The 27,755-nt window shown below is 48.0% G+C and overlaps 1 protein-coding gene across 1 annotated transcript in view; it reads right to left on the bottom strand.

Moving 5' to 3' along the window:
* The window catches only part of SYT2 (synaptotagmin 2), a 63,221-nt gene extending 36,623 nt beyond the window's left edge, over window positions 1-26,598 (bottom strand). Inside the window, exon 1 of the mRNA XM_077839261.1 lies at window positions 26,533-26,598. The gene's annotated coding sequence lies outside the window, so the exon portion shown is untranslated. The remainder of the gene's footprint in view (window positions 1-26,532) is intronic.
* Window positions 26,599-27,755: the final 1,157 nt, after the last annotated feature.

Here is a 27,755-nt window from a genome sequence, read left to right as displayed (position 1 = left end):
CAGGGCTGGTCTACACTACGGCGGGGCGGGGGAGAAATCGATCTAAGTTACGCAACTTCAGCTATGTTATTCACGTAGCTGTAGTTGGCGTACTTAGACTTACTTATCGCGGTGTCTTCACTGCGGTGTGTCAATGGGAGAGTGTAGATTCCCCTTGCACTTCTTGTTGAGGCAGAGTACTGGAATCAACGCTAGAGCGACTGGTGGTCGATTTATCATGTCTATACTAGACTAGACACGATAAATCAACCCCTGCTGGATTGATCGCTGCCCGTTGATCCGGCCGGTAATCTAGACAAGCCCTCAGAGATGTAAAAATTCACACTCCTGAGAGGTAGTTAAGCCAGCCAAAGTCCCAGTGTAGACAGCACTAGGTCAAGGGAAGAATGTTTCCCTCAACCTAGCTACCGCCTCTCAGGGAAGTGGATTTACTACAATGACAGAAGAACCCCTCCTGTCGCTAGTAGCTTTTCTGGTGTACACACAGCCTTGGTTTACACTTAAAACGTAAGCTGGCTAAGCTCTGTTGGTCAAAGGTGTGAAAAAAGGTGTGACCTGAAACAGTTATGCTGGCAAAACCCCAGTGAAGACGTATGTCAGCACAGAAAAAAGTAATTCACTCCCCGATGATCTTCCTACACCGGCAGAGCTCCTTCTGTGAGCATACACTAGGTCTACACTAGGGAGTCATCCAACATAGTTATGGTGACATAGGTTCTGTACTGTAGACATAGATTGCAACACAGCCCCCTTGCAGAGCCCCTCACAAGGATGCGCCTCCATCACCAGAGAGTGAAACGGACTCTAAAGAAAGCGCTGTCAAATGCACAAGAAAAGCAATCTGAAAAACGAATGCTCTTCTCCTGATCTCCTTCCATTTTAGTCAGCTCTGGAGTCACTTCTAACTACGGCAGGTACAATCGTTTCAAATGGAAATGCAATCTCCCCGTAAATTAAATTATAGTTCTCTTTGAAGAGGGACACTATAAGCTCTAATATCATCCCTTTGTCCCAATAAGATTCTTGTTCACCTGTGTGGAAACAAACCAAGTCTCATGGCTTGTCTACACTATAGACGCTACAGTGGCACAATTACAGTGTGGGGGTTTCAATCGCTGTAATTAAGTCACACCCTGATAGGTTGCAGGTAGGTTAACAGAAGAATTCTTCCATCGACCTAACAGTGCCGACACCAGGGCTTAGGTTGGCTTAACTACAGCACTCAGGGGTGTGAATTTTTCATATCCCTGAGCAACATGACTAAGTCAACCTAAAGTTTAGTTGTAGACCGGGCCTCAGGTAAGAGACACAGATACATGGTGGTTTCAATTGGCTGTACTTTGTTTCTTAATTAAATAGCTGAAAAATATGCTTTTTGCCCATCTGCTGCGGAAATTTTAGAAACAACATAATTAACGTAATGAAGCATGAACACGAGCCCTTCTTGGTGTCCTGCCAAAGCTGGTATCTTATCTGTTACAGAATTGGATGATCACCCTTAAATATATGTTTCGGAGAGACTCTCATTTCTGCATAAGGCTGCAGCCATCTAAATTAATACAACTGTTTTTGACCACCTCCCAACTCAGCCAAAACTAAACCAATCTGCCTGAAATCATTCACAGACATGGTGTTACTCGTGGGTAGAAATTTTCTGGAAAGTTTGAGAAAAAGAGGACAAGAGGCTGGGGAGATACCAGGATTCAAACAAATGAGGTGGTTAGTGTTGATTTTCAGTAAGCCTCGCTGAGCACAGGGGAAGATCCAGGAGACTGGAAGAAAGCTAATGTGCCAATATTTAGAAAAGGTGAACAGGATGATCTGGGTAATTATAGGCATGTCAGACCGACATCAATCCCGGGTAAGGTAACAGAACGGCTGATACGAGACTTGATTAATAAAGAATTAAAGGAGGGTAATGTAATTAATGCCAGTCAACATGGGTTTGTGGAAAATAGATCCTGTCAAACTAACTTGATAGCTTTTTCTGATGAGATTACAAGTCTGGGTGATAAAGGTGATAGCGTTGGTGTAATATATTTAGAATTCTGTATGGCCTTTGACTTTGTTCTGCATGACATTTTGATTAAAAAACTAGAATGATATAAAATTAATGGCAAACATTAAATGGATTAAAAACTGGCTAACTTCCAGGTCTCAAAATGCTAGTGTCATTATTGAGGATATGCACTTCTAGTGGGGTCCCACAGGGACTGGTTCTTGCCCTCACGTTATTTAACATTTTATCTATGCCGATAAAGTTTGCAAAAGACACAAAGAATGAAGAGAACAGGTCACTGATCCAGGATCATTTGTTAAACTGGGTGCAAGTGGACAATATGCATTTTAATATAGCCAAATGTAAATATATACATCCAGGAACAAAGAATGTAGGCTATACTTATAGGATGGGGGTCTCCATGCTGGGAAGCAGTGACTCTGAAAAAGACTTGGGGTCATGGTGGATAATCAGCTGAACATGAGCTGCCATGTAATGTTGCAGGCTAATGTGAACCTTTGATGTATAAACAGGGGAACCCCAAGTAGAAGTAGGGAGGTTATATTACCTCTGTATTTAGCACTGGTGTGACCACCACTGGAATACTGTGTCCAGTTCTGGTGTCCGTAGTTCCAGAAGGATGTTGTTAAACCGGAGTCAGAGAGGGTTCAGAGAAGAGCTGCGAGAAGGATTAAAGGATTGGAAAACATGCCTTGTAGTGAGAGAAGCACGGAGCTCAATCTATCTATCTTAACAAAGAGAAACTTAAGGGGTGACTTGATTACCATCTATGAGTGCCTACTTGGGGAACAAATATTTGATAATGGGCTCTTCAATCTAGCAGAGGAAGGTCTAACACAATCCAATGGCTGGAAGTTGAAGCTAGACAAATTCAGACTGGAAATAAGGCATAACATTTTAACAGTGAGAGTAATTAACCATTGCCACAACTTACCAAGGGTTGTGGTGGAGTCACCATTGCTGGTCATTTTTAAAACAAGACGCAATGTTTTTCTAAAAGATCTGCTCAAGTTCTAACAGAAGTTAATTCAGGGAAGTCCTATGGTATGCAGGGGGGTCAAGACTGGATGATCACAGTGGTCCCTTCTGGCCTTAGAATCTATGCGTCTATTTAAAAAAGGTCTTGAAAATTCTTCTAACTTTTTGTTTCTTCGTACCATAACACCTTACTACTCGGCCTAGGGATGCCACATTTGGCATGTTCTTTCAGCCTTGGAGACAATACTGGTGATTTTGACTCATCTCACGGGTTAATCTTGCAGTTATTAACACCAACACTGCTTGCCCATCCTCTCTCAGGGCCCATGACACAGGGTTTCAGGCTGGTGTCGGAATATGTAATTTACAGTGGGCACTGGTGACACACCGAATTGCACTTCCAAAGCAAACGTGCTGCCTAGAACGTATTTATTAGTGAGGTTCAATGATCAAGTGCTTTTCTCAGCTCATCCCTCGAGAAAACAGACAGGAAAATACAAATAGGCAAAGTAGGAAGCCTATTGCCCATTGATTTCCATGCCAGTAACAGGAATGCTTTTCAGCAAACTGTTTTTTGTTACAAGAGTGCTCTATTGTGTATATAGGTAAACAGTTCATAGACAAGGAGCCAGTAGATGGCACTCCAGAAGATAAAGCATAGTTCCTGGGTTTTGGAGGGCCTCATAAAACTTTTGGTGAGCTACCAATGGCTTCCTCTGTGCAGCTTCCGACATCAGCTCCTCACAGTTTTGTGGAGGCACTGAGGTCTGAGCTTGGGAAGCTGAAAAGGGCTTGGGAATTGCTTGTGTGTGCTCTGCTCAAGATGGAGCCCTGCATATTGGGGGCTAGCCTGTGATGGGTAACCCCTCTTCTCTGAACAGCTGGGAGCACAGCAATGGGGACTTGCAATCTCCTCTTTGCCCCATTTTGTTTGTTTAATCATTCGAATTGCGTTCCCGCTGGACCAATATATAGATAGTCTCTAATTGAGGTGAGTGTATCAGTCTCTATTTCCAGAAGACAGACCACTCCACGCCCTCCGCTCCACCTCCCATCAACAAGACCGACCCAGTTCTTGACCCACATCAACAGAAAGCCGTATTCAACACATGTGTCCTAGGGGTGGACAGGTCCTGATGGATGGCAAAGGGGAACAGATCTTAGAGCTGAGGGCCCTCCGCTGAGTATGGAATGCAACTGCCCAGGCATCCAGCCCTGGGGAAGAGATTGTTCTGAGCAACCCCTCCTGGTAGGATAAGAGGGTCCCACTTGGGGCTGTAAGAATATGCACCACCTTGAATTGCAAGCAGAGGGGAAAGCGGAGCCAGTGCATGGGGGTTATGCTCTCTCACCAATCTAACACACCTGAAAGGTAGGCAGCCTGTTGTGCCCCTTTGTGGAAGCTCAAAGCACAGCCCATTGCAGTAGATGGTGGTGACGTCTACACCAGACAGGAATGCTTGCAGCCCCTGGGCTGATGAAACTCAGTGGTGCCGCATGGGGCTCCGTTGGCCAATCAGCTACATTTTGACTTTCCCAGCCACTTAATCCCTCTTAATAAAAGTCACCTGCTGCCCCCCAGTCTCATCTCCTCCAGAGGCAAGAAGGAGCACGGTGCCCTCTGTGAAGAAGCTAGCAGTAATTTGGGCTCAGCTTGTGCGTAATCGATGCCGCAGACACATCTCAAAGGGCCTCTGGATAGTGGCTGAAAGCAGCAGGAGAATGCCAATTAATGGTGTGTGCAGTGGGTTGCACAGAGACACTTGATGAGGTTGCAGATACTGTAACTATTTTAAAAACTGTCTCAGAAGATTCTTCTCTGGGGCCTTTTTTATTTCTGCTGCTGCTGCATTTATTCTGCAGAAGTTCCAATCAATACACCAGCATGGGACACAAGCTGAAATCAAATAATAGGGAAGAAAGGGAAAGCGAAGAGGGGTTTTATCATTCAGGGTTTCAGGCCAAGCTAATTCTCCACTGTGAAAGGAGCTCTTCCAAACCGTGCAATATCAACATACCGCTGCACAAGAGTAGAGCAGATTAGAAAAGAACTAAATGAGTCAGTGCTGAGAATAGAGGGGGGAAAAAATCTCCATTTCAGAGACCCGACAGAGAATTCTCGGTCAGAGGTCTCGGTTTTGCATCTACTTCTGAGTTCAAACAGGGCGCTAGGGTGTTGTTAGGGAATTTCTGCTGAAGGAAGCATGCTGGACTGACGGCCTCGCTGCCTGAACGGGCCTGATCCTGCCGTCCTCACATGACTGATCCTGGCTGCTGCAAGTGGTTCCTCTGCCTGCCCATGTGCAGAGACAAGACACGTGAGTACAGGGCTGTAGGGTCATGTCTAATTGCAGCACATCCTCTGCTGCAGGGGGGGGGCTTCCCTCGGCTACCCCGTCCGGGCCTGAGGCCAGGCAGAGATGGGGAGGCCAGACTCACTCCTTGACTTCCATTATAAGCCCCTGCTTTGAATAACTCATCACGTTCCCAGGTTCTTCCAAGCTTGCAGACCCTGTGGGCAGGTCTGCACTTACAATCCGGCATTGGCACAGCTGTGCCGCTTTAGCACTTACACGCAGACGCGCCGATGTCGCCGGCAGCGAGCTCTCCTGGCGGGGCCGCTGATCTGCCTCTCGCCGCTACGTCAACAGAAGCAGCCCGGCCGCTGACATAGCGCTGTCTGCACCAGGAGTCCGGTCTGCGGCGCTCAGGGGTGTGGATTTTCTACGCTCCTGAGCAATGTAGTTAGTCCGACATCGTCCGGAGCAGGGCTCAGGACGGGGCTAGGGGGCACCTGAAGTGAGCCTATCGTGAGTCTTCTGGGAGCTCTGTGTTTGGACTGAAATTGGCACAGCAAGTGACTCTGCCTGGGGAAGGGGGCACAGCAGAGGAATATGCGTGGAAAATGCAACTGCAGTGTAGACGGACCCTGAGACGCTTTGGAATTAAACCGAAAGAGCTGGCTGGTCCCTAAGCCCAATGCCCTCTCGAGTGGTGAGGCATTTCAGCACCAGCATGCAATATCCCTTCAGTATTGCCCTTGACTAAGCCCAGCTCCCCTAGGGCAGTGACTGGCCGTCTGGGCTGCTTCATGGCCTACCGCTGCTCTTCCTGCACGTCATTCTGAGAAACGCGTGGCAAGCAAGTCATCTGCTTGCGGCTGGGCCCAGTCCTGAGCACCTCTCCCCACACCCTCCCAAGACTTTCAAGGGCGCTCAGCCCTGTGCAGGAGGAGTTCACAAGATCAGGCCCATAGCTCACTGCTGCTCTTAGCCTCGTTTCTCATCACTCCACAGCTGGGTTATTTTGTGCTTGGATATTTTTGCCCAGAATGCACGTAGATATGTCTCTGGGGAGCTGCAAAGCTTTGTCTAGCTGCTAACTACCAAACGCTGCTGGCCAATGGGCTCTGTACCACTGCAGCAAAAAATCTTCCTCCCTCAATAAAAGAGTTAATAAATAAATGCATAAAAACAGGCAAGGCTAAACGGCCAAACTCTCCCACCTCTGCTCATCCCCATAAAGCAACGCACAAGTCATTGGGCAAAAACGTAGCGTGGAAGGAATGATTCAAAGGGAGCGGATCGACAGAAGAGTGCCATCTCCCTGCGGCCCTCTGGGCCTTCTCTGAGAGCGACAACACCAGGCAGCTCCCCAGCTTGCCTCTGGGATTGATTATTGCTACAGCACTGGCAGGTTCAGCTTTATCCGCACAGAAAAAAGATACGGCCTGCTCCATAACACTGGGTGTCCGCTGCTGTAACTCATACGGTCTAGGCACATTTCTCTGCACTGGTGAGTTCTGGGGCCACTAAAAGAGAAGCATGTTTCTGGCTAAGTGGCGGCATGACTGTCTGGTTAATGATGCATTTTAAGCACTGGAGTGTGTTTGGGATCCATGCCGGTTGGGCACAGGGTATCAAGATCGCTTTGTAAAAGGGGTTGCTGATAAAATCCAAAGCTGCATCAGGTAGGTGCGGATTCCTTGAACCACCTGGGAAGATGGATTTCTGGGCAAGTGTCATAGAAACAGGAAGTGACACTAACTAGAAATCAAAAGTGAAAGGAGACGCAGGCAAACACTGAACTATCAAGAGTCTATTACACATTCAGGACATATTTGAAGGGAGGTCTCTTCAGCTGTGTCTGGGGGTATGGCATCTGCAGTCTGCATTTTGCACGTACAACCACCAGTATTGCCAAGCGTTCCACAGTCATGTGTCAGGATCCCAAAATCATGAGGTTTGCTTAAAAATTGTGAGATTTTAAAAATCAGAAATGTTAAGTTTCTCTTTTTTTATTAAAACACAAATCTCAGAGGTGTAATTAGAGAGGCCCAATAGAAATGTGGTCCTTAAGATGTCTCACATATTATTATTTGTATGGCTGTAGTGCCTAGGACCAGGTGCCTTCGCAAGCTAGATGAGCTTTCCTGTTGTCTTGTATTTGCTCCATGCCATTCACAAGCATCGGCATCTTTCACAACATTGAAACTAACTAAACCATATTGAAACTTTGCACTAGAACCTTAGAGGACAAGTTACAGTCCAAAGTCTACCCCTGCATTGTGACCCCCGGCTTTAGGAGTCACCTGTAAATCTCTTCCTTAAAATCTGATGTAGAGACCCAGCAAGACTTTAAGCCACTCTGGGTCTGTCTACACTGCAATTAGACACCAGTGGCTAGTCCATGCCAGCAGGCTCAGGTTTGGGCCAAGGGGCTGTTTAATTAAGGTGCAGACACACTCTTAGTGTACATCTACACTGGAATTAAAAACCCACAGCATGGCTATGGCTTGCCTGGGTCAGGTGACTTGGGCTTGCAAAGCTAAAAATTGCTATACAGACATTCAGGCTCAGGCTGGAGCCTGGGCTCTGGGACCCCCCCACAGCTCCAGCCTGCGCTCTGGGAACATCTAAAGCCTCTTCCAACAAGTCTGGAATTTGAGTACAGAGCATTTGTATGGAGTGAGCGAAGGGTAACTAGACAAGGAATGCACCTAGGCGCAAGGTCTGGCAATGGTTAAAGCTGCAATTTCATTGCTACCAGCTCGTGTGATTTTATTGCCAGTTCTGTGATTGGCAGGAGGGGTATTTTAAAGCCCCAACCCCTGGAGTCAGAGGATTATGGGAGGAGCTCATCTTTCATTTAAAAAATAAAATAATAATTTCCTAGCCTGCCTGGTTATGAAAAAATCTGGAAAACGTGACCCCTAAAAGCTCTGATCCCAGTAGACAAGAAAAGACAAACCCCAAATGTATTGTTTCAGAGTAACAGCCGTGTTAGTCTGTATTCGCAAAAAGAAAAGGAGTCCTTGTGGCACCTTAGAGACTAACCAATTTATTTGAGCATGAGCTTTCGTGAGCTACAGCTCACTTCATCAGATGCATCTTCATCTGATGATGTGAGCTGTAGCTCACGAAAGCTCATGCTCAAATAAATTGGTTAGTCTCTAAGGTGCCACAAGGACTCCTTTTCTTTTTCCCAAATGTATTATATTTTAAATCTCATAATACTTTTAATTAATCTGTAGTGATTTTGGGGGGCATGACATGATTTGTGACCACTTGTGATTGCTAAACTGCAGTTTGCCCAGGACATGGGGCTAATAAGCTATTACAGAAAATGCTCTTTCTTAGTTCCCAATTCCCCCAGAGCAAGGCAATTCCTGCCTCGTGCCAGGGGTGCAAGAGGCATAACAAAAAGATAAAGCCCACATCAGACATGCGGGAGCTAATCCTGTGCAAAAGTCCCACCAGCATTTGCCTCAAAAACCAGAGGAGTGTGACGCCCCAGTACTCCTGGACTGAATTCAGATTGTGAGGGGCAGAGATGTGGTAGATTCTTGGCAGAGCAGTTTCACGCTCCTTGGGTGCATAGAATCATAGAATCATAGAATATCAGGGTTGGAAGGGACCCCTGAAGGTCATCTAGTCCAACCCCCTGCTCGAAGCAGGACCAATTCCCAGTTAAATCATCCCAGCCAGGGCTTTGTCAAGCCTGACCTTAAAAACTTCCAAGGAAGGAGATTCCACCACCTCCCTAGGCAACGCATTCCAGTGTTTCACCACCCTCTTAGTGAAAAAGTTTTTCCTAATATCCAATCTAAACCTCCCCCACTGCAACTTGAGACCATTACTCCTCGTTCTGTCATCTGCTACCATTGAGAACAGTCTAGAGCCATCCTCTTTGGAACCCCCTTTCAGGTAGTTGAAAGCAGCTATCAAATCCCCCCTAATTCTTCTCTTCTGCAGGCTAAACAATCCCAGCTCCCTCAGCCTCTCCTCATAAGTCATGTGTTCTAGACCCCTAATCATTTTTGTTGCCCTTCGCTGGACTCTCTCCAATTTATCCACATCCTTCTTGTAGTGTGGGGCCCAAAACTGGACACAGTACTCCAGATGAGGCCTCACCAATGTCGAATAGAGGGGGACGATCACGTCCCTCGATCTGCTCGCTATGCCCCTACTTATACATCCCAAAATGCCATTGGCCTTCTTGGCAACAAGGGCACACTGCTGACTCATATCCAGCTTCTCGTCCACTGTCACCCCTAGGTCCTTTTCCGCAGAACTGCTGCCTAGCCATTCGGTCCCTAGTCTGTAGCGGTGCATTGGATTCTTCCGTCCTAAGTGCAGGACCCTGCACTTATCCTTATTGAACCTCATCAGATTTCTTTTGGCCCAATCCTCCAATTTGTCTAGGTCCTTCTGTATCCTATCCCTCCCCTCCAGCGTATCTACCACTCCTCCCAGTTTAGTATCGTCCGCAAATTTGCTGAGAGTGCAATCCACACCATCCTCCAGATCATTTATGAAGATATTGAACAAAACCGGCCCCAGGACCGACCCCTGGGGCACTCCACTTGACACCGGCTGCCAACTAGACATGGAGCCATTGATCACTACCCTTTTCACCTTTTTACCCATGATTTCACTGAAACAAGAGAGAAGGCGGCTCATCATGCACAGAGGACTTTTGCGTGTCCCCTTCTTGGCCACGCCATCCATCCTTATTCCTTATCCTGAGAACCTCTGCCAGCTTTATGTCCTCGGGAACCGGCTCAGTGCAAAGAGAGTTATAAAATCCTCTTTGAGGCCCAAAGAGACTGAGACCTAGGCTACACTTAGAAATTTTGCTGCTTTAACCAGGGCACTGTAGTTAAAGTGGGATGACTCCTCTTAGTGCGGATGCAGCTATACTTGCATAAAGAAGTGTCCGTACTGGTACAAAGCACCTCCTGCTAGTATCACTGTATCCATGCTAGGGCTTGTACTGTCATAACTCCGTCAGAAAAAAAAATCAGACCTCTAACCAAAAGAGTGATCCTGGTACAGCTTTTTAAGGGCAGACCAGGCCTAAGTGACCTTCTCAAGGTCACACAGAGAGGCTGGTGCACAGCAGCGTTGAACACAGCAGCACCAGAGTCTCAGGCTAGCCGTCTTTCCTGCTGCTGGGAGCGGTTAGGCCACTGCCAAATGCTTTTGCAACTCCCGCTCCCAGACGTTCTTACAGACCCTAGAGCCTCTCCAGCCCTGAGAAGCACGGCTCTCTGGCAGGGAAGGAGATGCCTGAGGTACGATGGCATCGCTGCCTTGGTGCTTCACAGCTGAATGACACACTTGTGCAGACCCCACGCAGCCACAGGACAAGACCGTGCCTGCGGAGAAGCCCTGGGGGCTCTCAGGGGACAGGGGAGTCTCTGGTGTCAACTTCTGCCTCCCAGACCATTGGGAACTGGGTTCCTCAGGCCGTGCCCCGATGGCCACCCTCGTGATGGGTCCAAGTGTCGCCCACCACTGGCAGGCCAAGGACTGCATCCACTCAGCCCCCCGTCGCCTGCACAGCCAGTCCTGCCAGAGCCGTGGGGGAGCCTGTCCTGCTGGAACCGCTGGCTACATTGGAGCGGCAACCACCTTCAAGGCTGGTGGCCAGCACTGAATTCACTAGAGAACGTGATATGGAAATGGGCCTGGCTGAGGAGACCCGCTGGCCCTCTGGGACCCTGGATCCTCGGGCTAGCAGGGGCCAGCCCAGCCTTTTCTGAGTCAGCCATGGCTCTAGACTGTTGCTGACGTGTCTCATAGACTTGAAGGCCACAAGGGACCATCAGGATCATCTAGTCTGATCTCCTGCACATCGCAGGCCACAGAACCTCACCTACCCGCTTCTGTAATAGACCCCCTAGCCTCTGGCTGAGTAAGTGAAGTCCTCAAATCATGATTTAAAGACTACGTTACAGAGAATCCACCATTGACACTAGTTTAAACCTGCAAACGACCCGTGCTGCAGAAGAAAGAGAACACCCCCCACCCCGCCCAGGGTCTCTCTAACCTTGCCTTGAGCTCCCCTGGTGATTCATCCTTCTGGTGACTCACCCTTCCTTCACTGGAGCACAGAGACTTCCCTTAGCACGAACTCCGCCACGGCCAGAGGCTTTCATGTTACCACCTCACTGCTCTGCTGATACCTGCCTGGCATGGTGTCTTGGAGTGACAGCATCCCATTGCAGGTTTGGAGTTATGATCCATCCCTCCAAATGCCCCCTACCCCTGGCTGGGACCCCCCACCCTAGCTCTCCCCTCCTCAGCCAGCTGCCAGACTTTCTTCCTTGAAATCTATGCCACTTTCATCCTCTCAAAGCAGTATGATCTCAAGAACAGCGCCAGCCTAGTCCGCATTGCCAGCAGGGGAAGCCCACCCCCCACTTCTCCCATTCCCAGCCCCGTGCCTAACCACTAGACAACACTGCCTCTGATGGAACTTTGATTGCACTCAACACTCTCAATGCTGTGTGCTCTTCCATTGTTTGGGAACCCAAGTTGGGGCCCAAACTTTCAGAGGTGCTGAGCACCTACAGCTCCCACTGACATCCACTGTAGTCATGGGCGCTCAGCACTTCCGCAGATCAGGGCCCCCGGGGTTTGAAGTCGGACACCCAGAAACCGCCTGCCAAAATCAAACGCCGGTTTGCAAACAGAAACAAATCATGTTCCCGATTCCTCACAGCCTTAGGTCTAACCCCCTAGCCGTTGGGTCAAAGCCTGCAGAGAGGATTGAAAGCATCTTCATGGTGAATGTGTCTCAGAGAGACCCCACCCTCAGCTCGCGAGGGGCGGAGCTGGGGGGGCTCCCAGTGCTTGGTCACCGCTCCTCCAGGAAGAGGCGCTGGGACAGCGTAAGTGCTGGTGTGAGACACAAGATCTTAGTCCCAGCTTGCCAAGCTGCATTAACTTCTCCACCGAGCCCCGCTGAGATCCAGAGGGCAGCAGAACCCCAGAGCACCGGGGAGGTGCACAGCCTCCAGTGATGGGGAATCCCTGGGGATCTATCAAGTTTGCGGGGCTGGACTCTCCACCCCTCCCTGTCCTGGCCACACTCCAAACCTGACTGAGATCCCATCCCTGGTGAGAGGGGACATTGAGGTCCTGCATGGCTGTGGCCACGATCTCGCCCAACAGGCCCCTAGTCTGGCTGTTAACAGGCAGCCCTCCTGGCCCCATGGTCTGGGACAGCACCCAGCAGTGTGGTTCGGCATGCATCACAATGTTCTTTGAAGCTTGTCATGAGAATCAAAGCTCTTTGATTGCACCAGGGCCTCCGGGACCAACGTAGCAGAGGCGGGTGCAGGGTGGCCTGCCAAACCCCAGCATGAAGCGGCAGGTAGCTCATAAACCCAGGTGAGGATCCCTCTCTTCCTTCTCCCTTCGTGTCCTTGACTCTGCTCTCCTCCTGCAGTCCGGCACTGAAAGAGACACGGTCCCACCCCTCCAAGCTGGTAACAGTCTCTCTGCGGGAGAGGAGCCAGGAATGCTGCTCTGCCCTGGAAGGAAAAAGGGGCCTTGGGGGAAGGCACTTCCATCTTCTCGGCTGCTTTGTTCCACCATCACGTCGTAAGCTCCAGCCCCCTGAGCTCCCCATCCCAAAGGGGGAGTGGGCCTGTTGCTACTTGACTTAAGGGGATGCAAATGAGTGCCCCCTTTCAGGACAGATCCATGGCCCTTCATTCGCCACCATTCCCACTATCATTAGCCAGGAGCCGCGTGCTCTGGGAGGCACAGGGGCTGTAGTGGTGGTTGGTGCAAGGACTGGAGCTGCCGGATCCTTCCACTCTCCCCACTGGGGGGTCAGGGTCGGAGGAGCAGTCCAGTTTGGCCCTCAGCTCCATGCGATTTATCCTGCTGTTTAATTGTCTTCCCCAGCTGGTCCTGGGTTCAGTCCCCTCCCCTGCAGCGCCACATAAAGTGATGCATGTTACTGATCGGGTGGACAGGTCTCTGTGTTAGCACCCTGCACCGCAGCTCCCTCGTGCAGCATCTAGTGAAGAGCGTGCGAAACGTGCCAGGCTTTAAATCAGGAGCGGGTGTCTTTTTGTAACAGCTACGCTCCAGCTCAGCCAGGAGTGACGGCTGGATGCTGGAGTCTGGATAAAGCTCTTGGGGCCCACGGAGCAGGTCGGGACAGTCCCTTCTGGCCTTAAAAGCTATGAATCGGGAAGTGCTTTGCGAGGCCGTGAATGGGGCTGCAGCTTCCTTGATGATTTGTTCTGTTCGCTCCCTCTGGGGCACCTGGCATCGGCCACTGTCGGAACACAGGACACTGGGCTAGACGGACCTTTGGTCTGACCCAGCAGGGCCGTTCTTATGTTCCTCCTCTGTCCATGCCGAGTCGCAACAAGAGTCTGTGCTTTGCTCAGAGACAGACGTTTTCCAGGACAGATGGTGTCCGCAAAGGCTCAGAACGGGTCCAGAGGGGATCCAAACCCTGGCCTCCATTAACTGGCCTCGCTCTCAGGGCCCAGCCTGTGGAGCCGAATGTCCAGGGCTGGTTTGAACTTTGCCAATTAGGCTTTTTTTTTTTTTAAAGGATTTTATTTGATATCTTCTCCCCCCCCCCACACAAAAAGAATCCAATGTCCCCACCACCCGAAACAACCCCAGACATTGGTTCTCACTCTGTCAGCTGGTCCCACTGCCTCAGCGTCCCCATCCCTGTTCCCGGAGCGGGGCTGAGTTCCCATTGCAGGAACCAGGAGCGGAGATTCCCAGATGTTTAGCACAAAAGCCGCAGGAAGAGACAAACAGGCCCCAGCTTCCCAGAGCACGCTGCAAACGGAGTTCGAAAGAAAAGAGCCAACAGCCTGTGTCAATGACGCAGGAGGGGTCTGTGAATCAATGAGTTTCTCCTCCGGTCCCAGACACTTCCACTGGTTCCTCATGCAGTCCAGGACCCAGTTAAAATAAATCATCCTCCAGGTCTGCAAAGCCTTGTTCCAGGTGACTCCATGGACCCTCTGTGCCACCATCCCTTGTCATTCCTTCGTCCTTTCTGGCTGCAAAAGGTGCAAGAGTCTTCTCCTCTGCAACTGACTCTGCTTCACCCACCCTTTCAATCCCTCATTTCAAGTCTCCTCTGAAAAGGCACCTTTCCTCTGCTGCCTCTGGATCCTGCTCTCCCCCTGCTCTTATTACTTGACTCTGGGAAGCATTTGGCGAGACAGTTTGTAGGAAAAAGGTCCCACAGACAGAGGTCACAGAGCTAGATTCAGGGTAGTTGCACTGTACTAGACTGGGAGAGGGGGGAAGAGAGGGTCTGCTGGCCTTTGGGTGTACAAAGTGCAAGACAAGCTGTTGCAACGGAGCATGGTCACAGAACTGAGGCCTGCATGCACTTCAGAGTAAAAAATCACTCTGTTCACTTCAAAATTCCCCCTGAGACCAAATGCATATGTAGATAAGTGCATTCCAGCAGCACCCTGAGGTGCTGCATAAACACAAAGGAAGACGTGGCCCCTGCCCTGAAAAGATTAAATGGAAACAAGAATAATTAGAACCCTTTAAAAAACTGAAGGAAAGGCAGAGAATAGAAAGAGAAATGTGGAAAACAACTAGCGGTGACTGATTTTATAGAAAGCTTGCTTTAAATATCACTCCAGGTTGAATCTATAGCTGTGGGCAGAGCACTGGACTGGAACCCAGGAGACCCACATTCTATGCCTGGCTCTTTCACTGACTGGCTGGGCAAGTCACTTCCCTGCTTCATGCCTCTGTTTCCCCATCTTACAATGAGGATAATGACACCGACCCACTTTTGAGTTCCATGGAAAAGTAACTCCAATTTCAAACCCTGCATTTCCCAGCACTGCCCCCTGGGGATGCTGGCAGTCCCCCTCCTTTGCTGGCTGAAGGCCGGCAAGGCGGCCCACGAGCTGTGTGCACAGGGCGAGCGGAGAGTTAATACTGCGGCGGAGCCGGAGAGGAAAGACGCACAAGAAAAGTGCTGAGTCACTAAGCCAGCTCTCACGGCAGCACTTCCATCCTGCCAGGTTCCTGGAGCAGCCCTCGAGCAAGAGCGGCTGAGCCAGTCCTCTCTGACTCGGGTCGCCAGAGCCAGTGCCATTCCCATGACGGAGCGGACGCAGGAGCAGCGGGAGAGATGCCGGCAGATGCAGCAATCCCCACCCGCTCGGCGGGACTCCTGGCTAGGTTGCCCAGGTGGAAATCGCCAGCAGTCAGCGGTGCCTGGGAGGTTACAGCTGGCCCAAGAACCATCGTGGGCCCATGCTCAGGAAGGAAACTGCCGTCCTGATCGAGCTGACTGAAGCCGCTTCCAAAATCTCAACAGACATTTTTCATTGAAAGAAAAAGATGCAAGTTCCCAACTCCTCCTTTGCCTCAGTAATAATTCCTTCCACTTTCCACCCAGGAATCTCGCCAAAGATGATTTTTTTAAGGTTCACATTCTGGCCCATTTCCCTGTTGGGGAAACTGAGGTATAAGACTTGCCAAAGGCAGGAACAGAACTCAAGTCTCCTGTCTCTCCTTAGCATGCATTAGCCATACACACCCTTCTTGCTGTGAGTGGAGAATGTGCCCTTCCTCCCCAGCTCATCCTGACAGCATGTTTCTTTCTTTGCTCAGTAGAACAGCCTGTGCCATCAAAGCTGGGAGTCCAAATACATCCTAACAGAAGTCAAGTCTCTAATGGCTGAGTCTGTGGTTCATGCATGTCAGTGAGTGGGCTGGCTGGGTGGGTTATTAAGCTGCCACATCTGTACATAACTGTTCTGGTTTTGTTATCCTGCAATATGATATGCTGGGATCAATAATCTAGGGGCTAGGTTGTGGTTATTCCTCATGTCACAGTGGATTTAGAGGGGACGTAAATAAGAGTGGCCAAGTATGTAAAATAACAAATGGTCTAACAAAGCTAAATGGAGGGGCTTCTATTTACCCTTATAAGACAACAGCCATGAGACCGCCAATGAAACTGAAAGGCAATTTATATACAACCGATAAAAGGAAATATTTTCATGTACAGCATATCAGCCTGCGGGACTCATTGCCACAATATACCAGTGATGGCAGAAGAGGATGAGTATGGGTAAAGAGAATATAGAACACCCCCAATGACATAAGAAAGGGTCTAGCAATGTTTTTATAAGGGAGTAGAAGCCAATCACTGACAGATGGGGTTAGGAAGAAACTTTCCCCATGGGCATATTATTCCATAACTGTCCACAAAGGGTTTCTGTAGCAACTGGTCCTGGCCATGTGAGAGCCAGGATACTGGGCTAGATGGGTCCCTGCCATCCCGGGTGTGATTCAGGCTGGTAAATCCTGGGTCTCCCCCAAATGGGAACATGATAAGATTCCTGTTAGACCTGGACTTGCAAACTCACCATGCTCGAGGGAGCCTGGGATGAGGTGACAGGAGTCTGACTGACCCTAGGAGGCTCTAACTGGGCATGGCAAAACAGAATGGAGGGACAACCCCAGATCTGTATTTGGGGATGCAGATGTCTTTGCTAGGGGGGCCCCAGCCCACTGTACTGGGGGAAAGTTTCAGTGCATTCTCTCACCTGGCCTCCATGGAGTTAACAAGTGCCCATTTCCCCAGTTCCCCACCCCACAGTCCAGGGCCTATTGGTTGGAGCAGGGGACCCACAGGTTTCCAGTTCAGAACTCTTCATAGGAATTCAGAGTGAAGACACCCCTTAGGCCCTATCTAGAGCATCCTCCCCCTGCGCAGAGCTCTGTGCAGGGTCGTCCCGGACACTTGATCCCTCATGGCTTGTCTGGTCCCAAGTAATGGGGCTCCCAGCCCTCCCTTAGGGAGACTCTCCCACACTCCCGCAGAGCTCCATGCTATAATCCATTTAGGAGCCAATTCCTCCTCTCACTGACAGCTGTACAACCCCAGTGACTTCCAAAGGGTGCACAGGCAGAGCGGAGCCAGGTTTAGCCAAGATACGTCCTTTCCCTAACTCTCACCCAGGGCCTATGAGATCTGTAGTGCGATTGGCTCTTCTGCTAGAACGTCCCAGTGACTTTCTCTACCTCCAGGTCTCTCTTACCATTCTTATCCCAGTAGTATCTCACTGAGATCAGAGCCCCATTGTGCCAGGCACAGACACAGACAGTCCCTCACCCCAACGAACATACAGACAAGAGAAGAGGAGGCACTAGTATCACCCCCTTTGATAGTGGGGAAATGGAGGCACAGAATAAGTGTGTCGCCAAGATCACACAGTGAGCCCGGAATTGAACCAAGGAACTCATGAGCCCCAGGTCAGAGTCTTAACCATAAGGCCAAGACTTCCTCACATCTCCTAGGACTTCCAAAACCTCACACCTAGGACAGCAGTCCTGCAATCTCCCCCTTAGCATATGGTTGGGAGCTGGATGCTAAAGGTCAGTGCCAAGGGCTCCTGTCTCCAAAGGGTTCATAGAATCATAGACTATTAGGGTTGGAAGGGACCTCAAAAGGTTATCTAGTCCAACCCCCTGCTCAAAGCAGGGCCAATCCCCAATTTTTGCCCCAGATCCCAAATGGCCCCCTCAAGGATTGAACTCTCAACCCTGGGTTTAGCAGGCTAATGCTCAAACCACTGAGCTATCCCTCCCCCTGAAGGCAGGGGGATGGAATTGAGGGGGGACACTATTCTGAGCTGCACTGTCTCTCTCTTTGTTCCCAGCTGTAGCAAATTGGCTGATGTTTGTTTATTTGGTCACTTTGGAGCCATCAAAAGGAGCTAACTGGCTTGCCAGCCATGAAAGGGATAATTCATTGCGCTGGGCGGGCATATTAGCATTTACAGTAAGGGGATAAAATTGCACATGGCAATGAGCGTTCATCATCCGTCTGGCCCAGTTGTCAGCACGCACGATCGGAGTGGAGAACTAAGCTGTGTGTCAAGTCAGCAGCTCCACCGCAGGAAGATCAATGGAGTCCTCCCTGGCACTGCTTCCCCGGGCACGCTGGAGGGGGAGAGAGAATGCCATTTCCCGCAGTGTTATGCTTGAGCAAGGTAATTACTTCTCAGCTTTAGAAACGCTGCCAAGGATTCATTCGTCTCCTCTGGAGACGAGCTGGGATTTCAAGGGAAGGAGAGACTGGATGGAGCTCGGGGGTCAGGCAGTTCAGGGGGTGATGAAGGTGTGACGTTGCATTCTAGATGATTTTATGAATATATGCTAATGAGTATGAATATAATAAAAAGAAAAGGAATACTTGTGGCACCTTAGAGACTAACCAATTTATTTGAGCATGAGCTTTCGTGAGCTACAGCTCACTTCTGTAGCTCACGAAAGCTCATGCTCAAATAAATTGGTTAGTCTCTAAGGTGCCACAAGTATTCCTTTTCTTTTTGCGAATACAGACTAACACGGCTGTTACTCTGAAACCTATGAATATAATGTAACTGGAATATGCTTCATGCAAACGGGCTCCTGTAAGGTATCATTACAAAGCTTATAATCTACTGAGTGTGGTCATCCTATTTGTATAAATGTATCACTCTTGTATCTGAAACTAGAAATATAAAATATAACTCTGAGGGCCTATTGTAATTATGCAAAGTGTGGGCCATTAATGGTGGCTGGGAATCTTGATGGCTCCCATCAGCCAGGACAATTGACTGTGGATGGCTCTGTTTGCAGGCAGGCCTTCCTGTGAGCCAGGCTGAGAGGAATGAAGGCTTGGGGTCTCACAGGACATGTGACCATGTCACCTGGTACTGGAATACATCTTAAACCTGGTTTCAGAGTAACAGCCGTGTTAGTCTGTATTCGCAAAAAGAAAAGGAGTACTTGTGGCACCTTAGAGACTAACCAATTTATTTGACCATGAGCTTTCGTGAGCTATAGCTCACTTCATCGGATGCATACCGTGGAAACTGCAGCAGACTTAAACCTGGTGTTTTTCCATTGAGAAGCAGGGGTGGGGACCCAGAGAGACAAAAGATTCCCGCCTTGTACCAAAGCCATACAAGGGGGTGGAACAGAACAAAGGAGGCTGCAGTTATGAGAAATCCCTTCGCTACCACCTCAGCTGGAACAAGGGCTGTACCAAGGGAAAGGACTGTGCCCAGACTAGGAAGGTGTCCAGTCTGTGAAAGAAACTTATTGAAACATCTCTGAGGGTGAGATTTTATCTGTATTCAGTTTTATTACTGTATTAGGCTTAGACTTGAGTGTTTTATTTTATTTTAATTCACTTTGTTCTGTCTGTTACTACTTGGAACCACTTAAATCCTCCTTTCTGTATTTAATAAAATCACTTTTTACTTATTATTTAACCCAGAGTATGTATTAGTACCTGGGGAGGGGAGGGAGGGCAAACAGCTGTGCGTATCTCTCTATCAGTGTTATAGAGGGTGAACAATTTATGAGTTTACCCTTTATAAGCTTTATACGGGGTAAAACGGATTTATTTGGGGTTTGGACCCCATTGGGAGTTGGGCATCTGAGTGTTAAAGACATGAACCCTTCTTAAGCTGCTTTCAATTAAGCCTGCAGTTTGTGGGATGTGGTTCAGACTGGGGTCTGTGTTTGTGGCCGGCAAGTGTGTCTGGCACAGCCAGGCAGGGTTCTGGAGTCCCAAGCTGACAGGGAAAGCAGGGGCAGAAGTATTCTTGCACATCAGTTGGCAGCCCCAACAGGGTTTCTGTGATCCAACCCGTCATAGAAGGGTCCACAGAATGGTGGGTGTTGCGGTTGATGGTTTATTGTTCAAGGCAGGGACATAACAACCCCAGCAAGGAACGAAAAGCACAAGTCAGTACCCACTTGAGCTAAAGAAGGGGCTCCCAAGGGGTAGGCCGACGCTGCAGTCGAGAGGTGGGATTGCAGCACAGGTCGAGATCCCTAGGTAACTTTAACCATGCTAGCTCCGGTCCCGGAGCAGCATAGGAGTAGCTGCCATCACCCCTCCAAATGCAGTGCAGACATACCCTTAGGCACGCAGAAGCGGCAGGGTCAGCCACACACTAAAGAGCCGCAGGAGCACACGGACGCATAACCCCTGTGCTACCCAGACATCACCTCACTAACTGCCTTAGACACATGCTATACCCGGAGAGACCTTTGGTCCCAAGAGTACATACTCCCCTAGCACTAGCTGCAGTAGAAGCAATGCGCCGAGCCTCTGGGAGCCAGCCGCAAAACCTGGAGGCTCCATTTTAGAACCCATAAGGAGCTGAGACAGCATGGTGATGAGCTTGAGATAGAGGGGTGGAGCCCTCGGGAGACAGAGGACTATAGCACAATGTGCTCATCATGGTAGCCATTCCATCACAAACACCCCTATATCAATAGCTGGAATACACAGTTGTCTCTATGGGCACCTTGACTTACTTCTCTGCAGCAGTTATAACAGGCAGTGGCAAACCAGATCAGACTAGGGGCCCATCGAGCCTGATATCTTGGCTGTGAGAGTGCCCAGCACCAACTGCTTTAGAGGAAGGTGCAAGACCCCCCCCTGGCCCAGGGGACAAGGATGGAGAAACCAGCCCAGGGCAGGACTTACTTCCTGACTGTCAGAGTTTGGCTCGTGCCCTGACACAGGAGAGTTTATACCTTTCATACATTTTATCCTTTCCATTCTTACCTCCTTGGATGTTCCCATTATCCATACAAAGATCTACTTTTCCCCAAATATTTCTAAGCTCTTAACTCCAATATCTTGTACCAATGAGTTCCACAAGCTAATTATGTGAGGTGCAATTCAGTTAGACCTTAAGTGTTTATTTTCAAACCTAGAATATTAAAATCATAGAAATTTAGGGCTAGAAGGTACCATGAGAGGTCATCTAGACCATTCCCCACCCTCACACTGAAGTAGTACCAAGTAAGCCTAGACCATTCCTGACAGGTGTTTAGCCAACCTGTTCTTAAAAACCTCTAGTGAGCAGGGGTTCCACAACCTTCCTCAGAAGCCTGTTGCAGAGCTTAACTATCCTTAGAGTTAGAAAGTTTTTCCTAATATCTTACCTCAATCTCCCTTGCTGCAGATTAAGCCCATTATTTCGTGTCCTACCTTCTTCAGTGGACATGGAGAACAATTGATCTCCATCCTCTTTATAACAGCCCTTAACATATTGGAAGACTTACCAGGTTCCCCCTCAGTCATCTTTCATCAGTACTAAAGTTCCCAGGTTTTTTTAACCTTTCATCATAGATCATGTGTTTTGGCAGGCCCTGATGACTTGAATATATCTAAAGTTATCTAGATATTCTTAAACTTGTTCTTTCTCTATTCTGGCTTCTGTTTCCTCCCCTTTGTTGTTAATATTGTGTTGAGTATCAGGTCCCATTCACCTATAAAATGAAGACTGCAGCAAAATATGCATGAAATACCTCCACCTTCTTCGTGACATCCATTATTAGCTCTCCTTCCCTGCTATGTAGTGAGCTACGCTGCTCTTTGTCTTTCGATCTTAATGTATTTACAGAACCTCTTCTGACTGCATTTTACGTCCCTTGCTAGGTGTAATTTGTGCCTTGGCCTTTCTGATTTTGTCCTCCCCTGTTTATGCTATTCTTCTGTATTCATTAGGGCTGTCGATTAATCACAGTTAACTCATGTGATTAACTCAAAAAAATTAATTGCGATTAAAAAAAATAATCGTGATTAATCATACTGTTAAACAATAGAATACCAATTGAAATTAAATATTTTTGCACGTTTTTCTACATTTTCAAATATATTGATTTCTATTACAACACAAAATACGAAGTGTGCAGTGCTCACTTTATATTATTTTTATTACAAATATTTGCACTGTAAACACGATAAAAAGCTAGTATTTTTCAATTCATCTCATACAAGGACTGTAGAGCAATCTCTTTATTGTGAAAGTGTAACTTAAAAATTTAGATTTTTTTTTGGTTACATAACGGCCCTCAAAAATAAAACAATGTAAAACTTTAGAGCTTACAAGTCCACTCAGTCCTACTTCTTGTTCAGCCACTCGCTAAGACAAATAAGGTTATTTACATTTACTGGAGATAATGCTGCCCTCTTCTTATTTACAATGTCACCAGAAAGTGAGAATAGGCTTTCTCATGGCTCTTTTGTAGCCAGTGTTGCAGGGTATTTACATGCCAGATATGCTAAACATTCGTATGCCCCTTCATGCTTCGGCCACCATTCCAGAGGCCATGCTTCCATGCTGATGATGCTCATTAAAAAAATAATGCGTTCATTAAATTTGTGACTGAACTCCTTGGGGGAGAATAGTAGGTCTCCTGCTCTGTTTTACCTGCATTCTGCCAGATAGCTCATGTTCTAGCAGTCTCGGATGATGACCCAGCACATGTTCATTTTAAGAACACTTTCACTGCAGATTTGACAAAACGCAAAGAAGGTACCAATGTGAGATTTCTAAAAATAGCTACATCACTTGACCCAAGGTTTAAGAATCTGAAGTGCCTTCCAAAACCTGAGAGGGACGAGGTGTGGAGCATGATTACAGAAGTCTTAAAAGAGCAACACTCCAATGCGGAAACTACAGAACCAGAACCACCAAAAAAGAAAATCAACCTTCTGCTGGTGGCATCTGACCAGATGACGAAAATGAACATGTGTCGGTCCGCTCTGCTTTGGATCGTTATCGAGCAGAACCCGCCATCAGCATGGAAGCACGTCCTCTGGAATGGTGGTTGAAGCATGAAGGGACATATGAATATAAATATCTTGCGGCGCCGGCTATGACAATGCCATGTGAACGCCTGTTCTCACTTTCAGGTGACACTGTAAACAAGAAGCGGGCAGCATTATTTCCCGTAAATGTACACAAACTTGTTTGTCTGAGCAATTGGCTGAACAAGAAGTAGGACTGAGTGGACTTGTAGGCTCTAAAGTTTTACTTTATTTTATTTTTGAATGCAGGTTTTTTTGTACATAATTCTACATTTGTAAGTTCAACTTTCATGATAAAGCAATTGCACTACAGTACTTGTATGAGGTGAACTGAAAAATACGATTTATTTTGTTTATGACAGTACAAATATTTGTAATCAAAAATAAATACAAAGTGAGCACCATACTCTTTGTAGTCTGTGTTGTAATTGAAATCAATATTTGAAAAATGTAGAAAACATCCAAAAATATTTAAATACATGGTATTCTTATTGTTTAACAGCGCAATTAATCGTGTGATTAATCGTGATTCATTTTTTTAATTGCTTGACAACCCTAGTATTCATCCTTAGTAATCGGTCCATGTTTCCACTTTTTGTAGGATTTTGGAGACCTCCTGATGCTGTCATAGTGGCTCTTACTATGCTTCCTAGCTTTCCTACATGTCAGGATAGTTTGCTGTTGTGCCTTTAACACTGACCGGGAGTAACCAGGCATCACATGGACCAGGGAAGCCTGTTGCCCCACTTGCCCAAGTCCTGTAATCACATTGCATCTTTTGGTAACGATGAGCGATGTTCAAAAGGATCACATTAAGGTTCGGTTTCAATGAACCCCTGCAGACACTCCTTAAAGGGCTGGAATAGCCAGGGGCTGCAGGTCAGGACTGTGGGGCACCAGCGGAGCTACGTGTAGGGAACCCAGCCCCAGAATAGCAGGGGGATGGTGAGTCAGGCTTGAAGGGCATTGGCAAAGCTGAGTGCAAGGACCCCAGGGCTGGGATAGCAGTGGGGAGCAAGGGCCATTGGAGAGTTGTCTGAGGGAAGATTTCACAGCACCGGCTGCACAATCCCTCACCCATGCTACCATGTGCGGACTGTCACTTTCATTAACTCTAAATATGCTCCTTTAATTAAAGGGTGAGCCAGTGGAATTCTTGTGGAATTACATATTGTCTCCCAGCGAAGAGCAGTTGAGCTCATCCCGACTCGGGCCATTACACTGCATACCGCAGGAATTCACCTTACTCACATCCCGTAGCCTTGCCAGGCACTCATTCCACCTCTCTAGATAAAAGGGTCATTGTCAAACGGCCAACATCAGGCAGAGTCAAGATGGGCCGGAACCAACACCTGGATCACTATCAGAGAAAGCTTTGACCTAGATCTGACTTTGTGGCTCAGACCCAGCTCTCATGGAAATAAACAGGCAAAAAAAAAAAACAATCACTGGTAACACTCTAATGCTCTGCCCGGAAGCACAAGCACGTGTGCTGTGAGAGCAGCTGTCAGCCTGGGATAAATATCCTGCATAAATACTCCCAGACATTGAAGCAAGTTGGGTGATTTTCCTGCCTCTGATAGGGACTCCCCACTCTTGCTGCTGCTAAATCGACTCCTAGACAACTTATCCCAAGGACCATAAACCCACAGCTGAAATGCAAGTGTTTCCAAGAGAAGGAAGTCTCCCCAGGGATAGTCACTGAGCTACATTCCCAGTATACCCAATCCCATTTTCAGGAGTGGGTGTGAACATTACTCGTAAATACTTGTTGGTGTGTTCACTCTTCGGTCACAGAGAGGAGGAGACACTATTCAGCTCCTATCATCAATCAGTGCGAAAGCACTGTACAAAGGGTGTGTGTATTCATATCATTAGCCCCCATCATTCTTCCCCAAGGGAAGAAACTGAAGAACAAAGAGAAAAAAGGATTTGTCCAAGGTCCGCCCCAGAGCGGTGACTATAGCATTGGTCTCCTGGCTTCCACTCCACAAACCTGCCCTCTGGCTACAATCCCACCCTTTTTGAGCCTGCTGTCCACCAACATTAAAGCAAGCGAGTCCTTTTTCAAACATCAGAGTTACCCATGAAAAATGTTCACATCTGAGGTGTTTGCAGGCTCCTCCAGGCACAGGACAGGAACACCACCATGTGACTTGGCCAACTGATTACACCTAATCAATCCAGCTGGTCCATAGATTGGCGACTGGTCCGCAGATTTAAAAACCATCATGGAAGAGAAAAACCAATGACTGTGAATCGAGGAAACTGCATCGGCTCAGAGTGATTCTGTGAGCAAGGAAAAGGGGCTGACTTGGCCCCACTGGTTACCCCTCACACACTATTTGCTGAACTTCAGGAGGCTGCTGTACATGGGGGCAAAGGCAGATCTTTGTAGAAATATTGACAGTGCATCGCCAGAGATAACCTCAATCAACCCAAGATTTGTAGGGCTCATAGACTGGGGACTGTTTGTTGTGACTGATACGGCAAATTCCAGTAATACATTTGGGAGATCTTACTGTATTAAGTTTATGTATCATTGTGGGTCAGGGCTTGTATGTAATTCCATGAGGGAGGGTGACCAACGCCCACCAGGAACTAAGAACTTTATGAGGTGTTGAGGCAAATTCACTCAGATTGCAACAACTCCAGAGGGGTATAACCACTTGGGGAGGCTGCATATACTTGTTCCACCTGGATTCTCCAGAGTCCACCAGGCAAAAAAAGGACTTTTGGATAAATGTCTAACTTAGTGCCTGCTTTCTGATCCAGCAAACAGACAGGACCTTCTGTCCAAGGGGGGCCCCACAGGATCGATGAGTGACGTCGGGTTAGCTTTTAGCAAGTGCATAGGAACATGTTTTTAATGCATTTTCTCTGTAACGCTTTCACCTTAACAATAAATGTGCTTGCTTACAAAGAGCTGCGGGGTAACTTATAACTGCAGGCCATTATGCTATTTACAGCCTCTGGGGAGAAAGCAAAATACAGACCCTGGCCTGCTTAGGCCACCTGACTTGTTGGGCATAACACAGTGTAGGCAGGGAACTGTAGGGCCTGGAAAAACCCAGTCGGGAGGGAGAGAGACACAGGCCTCTACACCAAGAGAAGTGATGGCTAAGGAGCCAGGAGCATGAGAGTGGGTGCCCTGGCTGGACTATGGGGGAGAAATACAAGTGCAGTTGCCCTGAACCGTGACACCCACAATGAACTCCTTGGGTAAAACTTCCTTAGTAACATACAGGCTTGTGCCTGTGTGTGTTATTGGTCAGACTGATCTGTGCTGGAAGATTACGTGGAGAATGAACACTATGGCTCAGCAAATACAAGTGTGCAGTACTGAGCTACCCTCTGGTCCAGAGGAGGTCCAATCCCCCACGCAGCCTTTTTAAGGAACATTTTGTTAAGGCAAAGTTACAATAAAACGTTAACTTACTACATCACATGTCACTTCTTCGGGATCAGGTTAATATTAAAAGAACCTGGCAGTTTCTCAGGTCACACTAAGGGGCCAAATTCCATTGACAGCAGTGGAATTATTATTACGCCATGAGTTGGATTCAGCTCAAGATGTTCTCAGAGACCAGAATAAAGTTGACAGGACTTACCACAGCTACTCGGGTTTACCAGTTGTTCGGTACTGTGGGAATCTTGTGACGGGTGAGAGAGACAGGAGACCTAAACAGAGCAAAGCAACAAGAAATAAGATGGGCCTAGCCATGGGCTTTCTCACTGCCTTGTGGAACTGCTCGAGTCCATACACAGTGCCAGGCAAAACATTTTCAGGCAAAAAAATTTATTGGAGACAAATGCAGATTCGATGACACCAAGATGTTTTGTGAACTCATGTTGGCTTTGACTAACTGTTCAGTTCAAAAACTATTCCCCCAAAGTCAAAACATTTAATTTGTTTAGTTCAAAATGACTTTTCATCTCAAAGTTTCCTTTAACTTTACTTTAAAAAATCCAATCAAATGGTCAAAACTGAAACAAACGTCACGTAGACGGGCCCTTAGAAAGAACACTGCACTTTCAAAACATGCCGTAATGAAACCCTGGACGTGTCAGGAACTGATGAAGCCCTTACACAGGGAAATGGGACAGATTCATTCTGGAGCAAGAAAATGAGAAAGTGGTGAAAATAATAATAATAATAATAATAGAAAAAGCCATGAGGAATCAGCTAACTGGACTAATCCTCCAGAATAGTGAAATGGGAAAGAACGTGAAATCATTACAGCCAGACTTAGCTCAAATGTACACCAGGCAGAAACTGGTAGTTTAGAGGGGGAAGGATTTCCAGGTAAGTTCTCTGGGGCCTGGTCTACACTAGCGGAGGGCGGGGGACGATCGATCTAAGATACGCAACTTCAGCTACGAGAATAGCGTAGCTGAAATCGACGTATCTTAGATCGACTTAGAATCACTTACTTCGCGTCCTCGCAGCGCGGGATCGATGGCCGCCGCTTCCTGGTCAACTCCACTTCCGCCTCTCACCCTGGTGGAGTTCCGGAGTCGACGGCAGAGCGATCCGGGATCAATTTATCGTGTCTACACTAGACACAATAAACCGATCCCCTATAGATTGATCACTACCCACCGATGCGGCGGGTAGTGTAGACGTGGTCTGGGGCAGGGGCCAACTTTTAGTTGCACCTGTACAGCTCCTGGCACAACCGGGAGCTGGTCCATGACTGGGATTCGTGGGCACTACAGTAATAACACAGCTGTTGTGTGGTTTCAAACCGCATGAAAAGAGGAACATGGGTTAGAACGATTTTGATTTGCAGCCCATCTAGAGTCATGAAATAGGAGGGTTTAAAAGGTATTT

Source organism: Eretmochelys imbricata, chromosome 21 (genome assembly GCF_965152235.1).
Source record: "Eretmochelys imbricata isolate rEreImb1 chromosome 21, rEreImb1.hap1, whole genome shotgun sequence".
In the NCBI taxonomy this organism is placed as follows: Eukaryota; Metazoa; Chordata; order Testudines; family Cheloniidae; genus Eretmochelys; species Eretmochelys imbricata.
Note: the sequence above shows the minus strand (reverse complement) of the source record. Positions and strands in the feature narration are given on the sequence as shown.